This window comes from Nematolebias whitei, chromosome 3, assembly GCF_014905685.2.
Source record: "Nematolebias whitei isolate Nwh7 chromosome 3, NemWhi1, whole genome shotgun sequence".
NCBI lineage: Eukaryota > Metazoa > Chordata > Actinopteri > Cyprinodontiformes > Rivulidae > Nematolebias > Nematolebias whitei.
The window spans coordinates 9405754-9415826 of record NC_056500.1 but is presented as its reverse complement, the minus strand read 5'-3'; positions in this window follow the sequence as shown (position 1 = coordinate 9415826).

Here is a 10073-nt window from a genome sequence, read left to right as displayed (position 1 = left end):
CATTCATGTCGAGCAGGCTTGGATGGAGAACAGACAAAATAGAAATGTTACATGTCAGATAAAGTGTTCATATGAATATTTTAAACCCACCTTGAGGAAAAACAGGACATTTAAAACTATTTCTACTTGTGGACCTACACTTGTTCCACCTCGAGAGGTAAAGTTGTGAGAAATAATAACGAGTGCTTCCTCTGAGGGCTGTCCTTGTTCTTCAGGAGGCCTGCCTGTCTTTTCTCGCCAGGTGATGGTTTTTGAAGAGCTTCAAGTCTCTGCTCAGCTGATTGAAGCTGCCCGGGGGCTTTGAAGAAGCTGCCAGTGGAAAGTCAAACTCCCATCAAAGATTCATAAGAAATATCAAAACGAGAGAGCAGAACAAAACAGCTGTTTTAATTTGTAAAACATCAGAGCATCTTATTTACACATCAGCTTAGTATAAAGACATTTTTATACATTCAATACAGCCTTTGTGGAGCAGAACTGCTGAGAGGCTGACAGATTATTAAGACTGGGGGTGTTAATGTGTGTAATTTCTGACTTCATCATTGACAAGAGTTGAGAAGACTTTGACTTCCATTAAAAAAACAAAAAAAAACATTGATAATATTAGACGGGCAGACAATGAACAAAGATACATTGTAGAGAATTAAAGTTCAAATTTAATGGTGCTGTTTTTGTTATCAATTGATTAGAAAAAGAGACACACCCAGAGGTGTTACAGATGTGCCACTCTGGCAACACCAATTTTAAAAAACTTTTTTTTAATTACACACAGTCTAATATTTTTCTTCAAGGAAGAGCTGTGTCTGAGAAGAGAAACATCAGCTGCGTTCATTCACAGAGATTATTCTTCCTAATAATCAGCGAGTGAAACAAGCTCACTGAGCATTTATGGATTAAAACGGTTCAGAAGATTAAACATGAGCTGATCATAAACATCTGGGCTTAAATGTAGGATTCATTTACTCTAGAAGTTTTATAGACATCTAAACCCGCTGTCTGTAAATGTTTATATTGCTCTTTTCAAGATTAGCAAGAATAAGAAGGAGCTTCCTGAATGAAGCTGAGGATATTTATAACACATTAATCAATCTATGGTATTATCAATAAATGTTATGCATTCATTGATTTTTCTGCTGAGAGAGCATCTTTCTTTGAAAACGTCATGAAGAGACCGAGACAAAAACCTGCTATTGAAAAAGTCTGGATCTTATTGTCTCCACATGTTCTTTTTTATATATCTCATATATTTGTGTGTAGTGTTTTTAATTTTCAATTAAATGTCACAAACATAATCAAGAAAAATTGTATTTTTCACAATGTATACAGTGTGGCTGCTGAGAGCTGAAATGGATTTGCTAAAGCTAAATAAAAAAATTAAAAAAAAGATGCATGCTCAATAATCCAGGAACATAATGCAGTAAAATGCTAGCTAAAAGTAGCGAAACACAAGAGTAAAGCTAAATGTTGAAAAACTTTTGCCCAAATCTAAAAGTAGCAAAAGGCTAGCTAAAAACTTTAAACAGCAACAGAATAGCTAGCAGCTAAAAGTAGCAAAAGGCTAGCGAGACACAAAAAACAAGAATAGGTAAAAGTGGCTAAGCTAGGTAGTTAGCACTGGCCAGTAGCTTAAAGCTAAAAGTAGCAAAACACTAGCTAAAAACTTTAAACAGCAACAGAATAGCCAGGAGCTAACAATATCAAAAGGCTAGACCCAAAAAATAAAAATTGGTAAAAGTGGCTAAGCTAAGCAGTTAGCACTGGCCAGTAGCTTAAAGCTAAAAGTAGCTAAAGGCTAGCTAAAAGCAGCAGCACATTGGCTAAAAATTAAAAGTACGCTAACATAAAAGACAATAATAGAACAAGTATGCCAAAAGAACTATGTTTTTGAAGGAGCTGAAGTAATAACGTATTTCTATGGAGAAAAATTTGTATCATATTTTTTGGATTATAAGGAGCATTAAGTGAAACAAAAACATTTTGACAGATATTTGAGTGCCGTATACCACATAAAATTGGTTTTAGGTCAGTAAGCACAGCCAGAATTAATACATAAGGCACACCAGATTATAAGGTTCACTATTGATTTTTGAGAAAATTAAAGGATTTTAAGTGTGCCTTATAGTCCAAAAAATACGGTAAATAAATGTAAACATTTGCAAGCCACATCATTTGAATTAGCTGAACATATTGAAATTAGAACTGTTACAAAACCACAAAGTGTGCTGAAGTAGCTCGATTGCAAAACGTGTACGGGAAAAATAAAACACTGAAAAACAATATCGACATATTAAAATAAACATTATGATTTATTTCTTTTTATTTTATAGTACATTTTCATTTGTGAACCAAAATTCTAAGATTTGGTTTGGGAGGAAAAATCCCTGGTTGAGGATTAGCAAAACGTCTGGCTTCCATGACACAGTTAGCTCATTTGATTCTTTTGATGATGAGCAAACAACATTTTAGCTTTTACCAACAAATACTGAAGCGGTCTCTTTGTTTTGATTTGTAACACTAAAGAGTTCCAACAAAATGGCAGTGTGTTGTGTTGAAGTTGGATAAATTGGGTAACGGCAAGGAGCTTGAAACTATTTTTTAAAATTTCTTTAAAATTTTCAAGATGTTTTTTTTTTTTTTTTTGCGTTTGGACATAAAGCTTTACCAATGAGACATTTCTGTTTCATAGTTCTTGGTAAACAGCAGAGAAATTAAAAATAATCACACCTTTTTCATAAATCTCACCTCCTTTCATCATTGTGTGGAGCGTCACAGCATCCATTGTGTTTCTCTTCAAGCCTCTCTTGACGTCTGTTTTAATTGTACAGCTGAAGAGTCTTTGCTCCTAAACCTCAAGCAGTTACAATAATTAAATTAGAATAAGCTTTTTTTGCAGGATAAACATGTTTCTTTCTCCATTCGCTTTTGTTTTTCATTTTTTAATTTGCAAGGTTAAACCATGAAATGTCCTTGTCTCAGTCTACTTGCTTGTAAACGCTTGACGAGGTAAATCCTCAAAGACTTTGTTATGCCAGAAAGAAAGCACGAGACCGTGACATCGGTCCTGTAACATCTGTAAACCCCCTCCTTGCGTCACTCGTTTGAACTCCATTTGTTATTTGTTCTTGTCTGACCGGTCGATTATCTTCTGTAACCCTCCGTCTTCGTGACCACGGCCCCAGGTGGCAGCAAGGTCACCGAGCGTGGCTCTCCGCCGACGTCATGTTTGAGTAACAGCAAACTGTTTGTCTTCGAGGAGCTCCCGGTTGCCATGGAGACGGAGCAGTCCCTGACAGATAGATCTGATTTTGTGCGATCACGGCGGCGTTGAGTTTGGCCGTGACGTGCATCATCTCAGCCACTTCCACCTGAAATAAACATGGCAGATAAAGCCTTAAAAAAGGGGGACGCTCGATTTACTGGAGCTTGTTTAAATTATCAGTATTATTTGTGACACACAGACGAATGAGAGTATTGTGGTGAGCTGTGGTGCGTTAGGTGCGCATGATTTGATGTCTTTTCTTGGACTCTAGATGAACAAGCTGCCATGAAAGATGTGATTTCATGAGACACTTCACCTGTTTTAGGTGCATGTCAAGCTGTGAGTTGCTGTTAGATTAAAATTACAGCAATTTAACTTTACACTGCAGCGCAGATTGACTTACGCAGCCTGCCGGAGGTGACTGAGAGTCTCCACCTCTCATCAGATGAAACGTCACCGTAATTCTCCACCTGTGGTTTCACTCCGGTTCTCGTTTTTAGGGCTAAAGGCTGCACCTTTGGGTCTAATTAACCCAAGCTTGGTGTCCCCGGGCTAGAGAAGATGCTGTATAACCCCACCAGCGAGTTCTGAGTCTGCCCCAGGGCCTCTTCCCATTGGGATGTGCCCAGAAACCTCCAGTGGAGGCATTCAGGAGACACTGTAATCAGAAGTCTGAACCACCTCAACTGACTCTGTATGTGAAGGAGCAGTGGTTCTACTCTGAGCTCCGCCCAGATGACGGAGCTTCTTCCCCTTTCTCTAATGCCCCTTTTCCATTAGTAACGGTATAGCACGGGCCGACTCGGCACGGTTCCAAGGCTTTTCCACTAGTTTGTGGAACAAACCGTGACGTCAGAACACTGTCGGTCGCTGATTGGTCAGGGGATGGAGTCACTGGTTGTTTGAGAAACTTTCACAACAACTCGATCCGCCATTTGCAATAACTCGAACTTGAGGAGCGGCTGGACCTATTTTTAAGATTTTAAAAACAATAATGACAACACCGTGATCTAATGCTGAAGTGCAGTGTTTTTTTTTTTTTGTGTGTGTGTTTGGTGACCAACGACAAAATTCAGAGCGAGCTAGCTGGAGCTCCACTGGTCCCCCCGGTCCTCTCCTCAGAGCCCCCTCAGGCCGGGCAGGGCATCATCTCCCCAGCTCCGAGCTCCGCCGGTCACTGCGGAGGATCATACGAGCTGCCGACCCACTAAATACTAAATAAACGGCTTTATCATGAAATCCAGTTTTCACTTTAATGACTTAATTAAATAATCTGTTAATTAAAGTTAATTCAGCTGAAAAATCATAAAAAGACACAAAATTATTGGATCTCTCAGGAATATGTCCCTCAAATATGTTTAAAGAAGTTACAGCCTTTAGTTCAACTTTATTCTAACCCACAGATGTTCAAATCACCAAACAAGAATTAAACTTTAAATCAACGCTAAAATAAAATAATCTAAGAAACAAAACCACACATCTAAATTGAACAATAAAAGTAGACACGATGAGTGCAAATACGTCAAATGATGAAGAAAATATACAATTTTAAATGTTTTTGTAGCGTCTGGTTCATCAGAGATTTAATGTTGAACTAAAGTGCATTATTAGGATTTATATTGTTTAATTTGATCATTTTAATAATCTGTATTATTTTTAATTTACCAGAAACTTCCAAATAAATTATCCCCCTGTACTGAAAGCTGTTTCAGTGTCTTACCACCAGCATTACTGCCACCAGCTGGTAAGGAGCGTGATGTCAATTTTTGTACTCTGAACCTGCCCACTAGAACCACTACTGAAAGTATAATGGAAACGCAACTCGTGCCGTGCCGAGCTGAGTCAAACCATGCTGTACCGGTACTAAAGGTTCATGGAAAAGGAGCATAGGCTGAGTCCGGCCACCCTATGGAGGATTTTCAGCTGCTTGTATCTTTTCTTCCTGTCATAACCCAAACCTCATGACCAGAGATCTGCAACCTGCAGCTCTAGAGCCACATGCGGCTCTTTGGTCCCGCTGCAGCAGCTCTTTCAAACTTTGACCAAAACTGACATAAAACTGAATTTTATTGGTTGTTATAAGAACAAACAAAAAAAGAAGAAGCTATGAACAGTTTTCGTATTTCAGTTTTTTTTTTCCTTTGGCCATTCTTTTGCAAATGTGTGAACTAATACAAGAAGTAAAACATACTCACTTTAACTGTATGCTTTATTTCTATACTTAATTATTTTGTCCACTATTAAAAAAAATAATCACAGGTCTGCATAGTTCATAGTTTTTTTTTTTTAATACTATGTAAAAAAAACAACAAAAAAAACAATTTTTTTCTCCTTTTTACAAGAACCTGGTTTTTCTTTTGTTTTAAATTGTAAAAATATCACTTAATGTTAAAAATCATTAGATATTTTTAGCTTTATAATGTGTGGCCCCTACTGGCCACAAAACCCCCCTCCAACAGACCTAAAGCTGGACACGTTTAATTTAGTGAATGAATAATAATAATAAGGATAAAATGGCCGCGCTCTCCTGTAGTTGCAGCTTCGTGCACTTCGCCCATCTTTCTGACGACTGTACGTACATATTCGCGTTGTACCTCGGTGCAATTCCAATAAAGTTTATTCTGATTCTGAAGGTGCAAAAATGGCTCTTATGATTGTAAAAGTTGCAGACCCCTGCTCATGACCATAGGTGAGGGGTGGAACATAGACAGATCAGTGAATCGAAAGATTTGCCTTTTGACTCAACTCTTCACCACAACTGACCAAAACAACACCGTCATTACTGAGGATGAGGCCCGGAGCTGTCGATAGATGCCATCTCTCACTCCATCCTACCTTCGCTTATGAGCAAGATGCCCAGATACTTGAACTGCAACACCTGAGGCAAAGACTAACACCCCCAAATAAATAAAAACACACCAAATGTTTTAATGTTCATTACACTCGTTTTTTTAAATCTTATTAAATTGTTTATTTTACATAACAGATCCCCTGTGTGCTCTTAACCAATGATTTAATTTGACTCTAAAGGCTGTACTGACACTAAACGTTCGGCGTTGATATTTTATCGTGTTGCGTGTCATAATTGGCTGCGAGCGCTGCACGCTGACTGCAGAATACGATGATCGAGTCATTTTGAATAAACATCCTGAAGCGGCGATAAATTAATGAATGACTAATTTTGCACTTTAATGTAGTCGCATAATCCACAACAGATGATCTTTTATGACCAACTGCAAGCCGTTCTGTTCTGTAAAAATAAATTAATATTTCAGGTAGTTTTGGTATTTAACAATTCTGAGCTGTTATTTAGAGTCACAGTACAAAACGATTAACTAATTGAAGATTTAGGGTGAAAAGTTGAAAGGGTTGAGCTCTGTAGGTCTTGAACACTGATTATTAAAAGCCCTTTAAAGTCCTCGTAACATTTGTTCTAGTTTACACCACAGGTCTTAGCCCTTTTCTGAGAAATTTGTCCAGTTTGAGCCTCTTTTTATTCCTTAGAAGACTTTGTATGGCTTCATCTTCACACGAATCAGTCCTGCTGTCAGCACTTTGTTTCTAGATTTACCTCAAGGGGATTCTGTATCAGCCTTACCAAAAACAGAAATGCCTCTTTTTTTTCTGGAGAAACTTAATAAAAACAGAAATCTGAACTATTAAACTAACGCTAGGCTAAATATAAGACATCTTGTGTCATATTGGTGCTGCATTGAATTGTTCTATTTGCTCTTGAAGGAAACATTCGATCATATTTTTATGTACATCAACAGAAAAAGAGTGAAAAATTCACCTCACAGGTCAAAGTTCTGTTATTAGTTAAGCTGTTTAATAGGGAGTTGATATATACGTGGGGTTTCTAATCCTGTTTCTTGTGAAAGTTGTGTAGATGCGTTATGGCTTTTATAATCGGTGTTTCAACTTTTAAGAGCGCTCTTTAACATCCCTGCCTTTTAGAAACATGCTCACTAATGAATGTTCAGACGTTTGTTTTTTTTTTAAATGTCACCAGTAATAAAGCTCTGACCCGCAGCAGACGTAAACAAATTATCCTGTAGCAGTAGTCTAACAGACAAAAGGTTGAATTAGGCTGATGGTATGAGCTGGAAAACTAAATCTGTGCAGAAGAAGAAGAAGAAGCTGCAGGACGATGAAGTCGAGTCGTTTTTGGTACAAATTACAACATGCAATTTTCTTCTTGATGGAGTGAAGCATCGGTCGTTCAGCCTTTCATTTGTCAAGCTCCCACTCCAAGACTTCAGTCAGTCCCCTTGATTTATCGTCGGCAACAAAGCAGCCTACACACACGCACACAATACGTTACTTAATCCGAGCTACACGTAAAAAAAACACATCATTCCAAAAAACTCCATTCTAACAATCTAATTAAAATAAAAAGGAACTGCCTCCCTTTAAACATTTTTTTTTTCATCAGGACAACCTCTATTTAAATTTTGTAATGCATTTTAAATGTATTTGCACTAAAAGAATCTCCCTCTTGTCCTTCAGATCGCTCTGGTTTACTGTTTGCCAAATGATACCCACAGAAACTAAACGGTAAACAAAATGCCAACAATAATTAGTAATTGTCTTGTTGGGTTGTGAATATTAGAGACAAGTTGGTGACTCAAGATTGTGGGAAAAAGATCTAATTTTACCTCGTAGTCTCACTGAACTCTGAGTGTTTGTGACCAATAAGCCTTTAGGCCACAGTTTGAACAGGGTTTGCAAACTGCGTTGTTGACTGCACACATTATTTTATTGTACCCATCTTGGCAGTGACCCCAGTATTTCAGATTTAAACTACTGGAGTATGTCTTTGAGATGAAGACAGGCAGATCTGGACCAGCTTTTCAATAATTATTATTGATCGTAGGTGTGGTTTTAGTCGTGGACGGTTTCCTGTCAGAGGTTATTACAGACATAGAGCGTACATTTATAGTGCTGAATACTTTCAAGGTTGTGCTTTAAATGCAAACTGCTTGTTTTATTATCTATTTATTCATTACTATTACAAAAAAACCCAACATATTTTATTAGATTTAAACTAGAAGTTTGCTATTTTGCAAGTCTCAGCTGCTGTTTTTGTGTTTCAGAAGCTATAAAGTCTGGGAGCCACTAGGTTCAGTTACAGCCAAACAACCACCAAATGTCATGACAGCTTCTGTGAAATATGCTTCTGCCACAGTTTCTACTGGATCACCCCACAGCTCCTAAAGGCCGATTAATCATGGAGGATTTCCTGCTGAAAAGGCAAAGCCTTTTTTTATTAAAAACACAGCCTCGACAGAGACGCTCAGTAAGCTGTGCTACTGACAGACGAGAGGTGTGTGTCCGTTTAATGTTTCACGTCGGGTCTATTTGTCTCCGTCCTTCTTTATAAGAAGTTCTTGGTTGTGACATGAAGTTTGGTCCCATCACAACAGAATCAGAGTCAATAAGATAAACCTAAACATCTGTTCTCTATTGTTCTTTAGCAACTGCACAATAATGTTGACTACAAAGTAGGCATATGCCGTATATTTTAGCATTTATTGTCATTCATTTATACCTGAAATAAATAAAAAAACAACAGAAACAGCAGCTTGTTACAATTTATTATGTGCTGATTTCAAAGTAATTACAAAATCAACAATTTCATAATATAGAAGAAGAAAAAACAGACTAATGAACATGGTTTAAGGTTTGTAAAAGCTTTATTGCTGTTTTCAATAAATATTTTATTATGACTTTGTTGAAAAATAACCAGAATTAGATATTTTTTAATATGAATGTATTTTTGGTCAGCTACCTTCTTATATCTCCTCCCACTTGTCACGCAGTCAGTGCAGTTACAGCGTGCTGCATGAGCTCTATGGCCATCATTACCTGCAGCGTCCCCTCAGTGCAGACTGGACTTGGCAAAAAGGCCTTTTCCTACTCAGCTCCTGCAACCTGGAACACCTGGCAACAGGAACTGAAGTTGTCCACCTTGCTTTCTTTAAGGGGTAATTACTATATATATATATATATATATATATATATATATATATATATATATATATATATATATATAGGCATTTTAAACCCTTCCCACACTCTTGAAATATTCTAAACAATGTTTCTAAACTCTAAACGCTCTAAAAGAGCACAGAATGTCATGATTTCAACTCTCTCCCTTCGGCTGCACTCTCGGCCACGCCCACTTCTCCGCTATGCACGGAGATCAGCTGATCAGCTGTAGGAGGAAGCTGCACACAGGTGCTAAATCATTTTAAATACTTTATCATATATAAAACATCCATGCCGATCGTGAGGCTCATCCATCAATCAGCCAATTGTGTGTCATGTCCAAGCTTACTTTGAAAAACCGCGATAGATCGAGTTAGTGAAAAATGAATCGCAAAGTAGCGAGGGATTACTGTACTCTTATTTTAACTGCATTTTTACTGTAGTTTATTGTTACGTTGATTGTTATTGTTGTCTGTACTTTATATGTTCTGTCTGGAACAGGTCCCTCTTGTAAATGAGTCGTCGTGGCTCAGTGGGATTAACCTGTATAAATAAAGATTGAATGAATGAATGAATGAATTTTATATGAATGCATGTTTGTGTAAGTGGCTTATTATAGATTTGTATTTATTTATTGTTCATTTATGTAGGGACAACTGTAAATCATTAGCTGTACACTACAAGACTTATAGCCTTTGCAATGCCAGTCCCTAGCTTTGTTCAAAACTAGGAAAACCATCCATCCATCCATCCATTATCTTTACCCGTTTATTCCATTTTGGGTCACGGGGGTCGCTGGTGCCCATGTCCAGCAATCACTGTG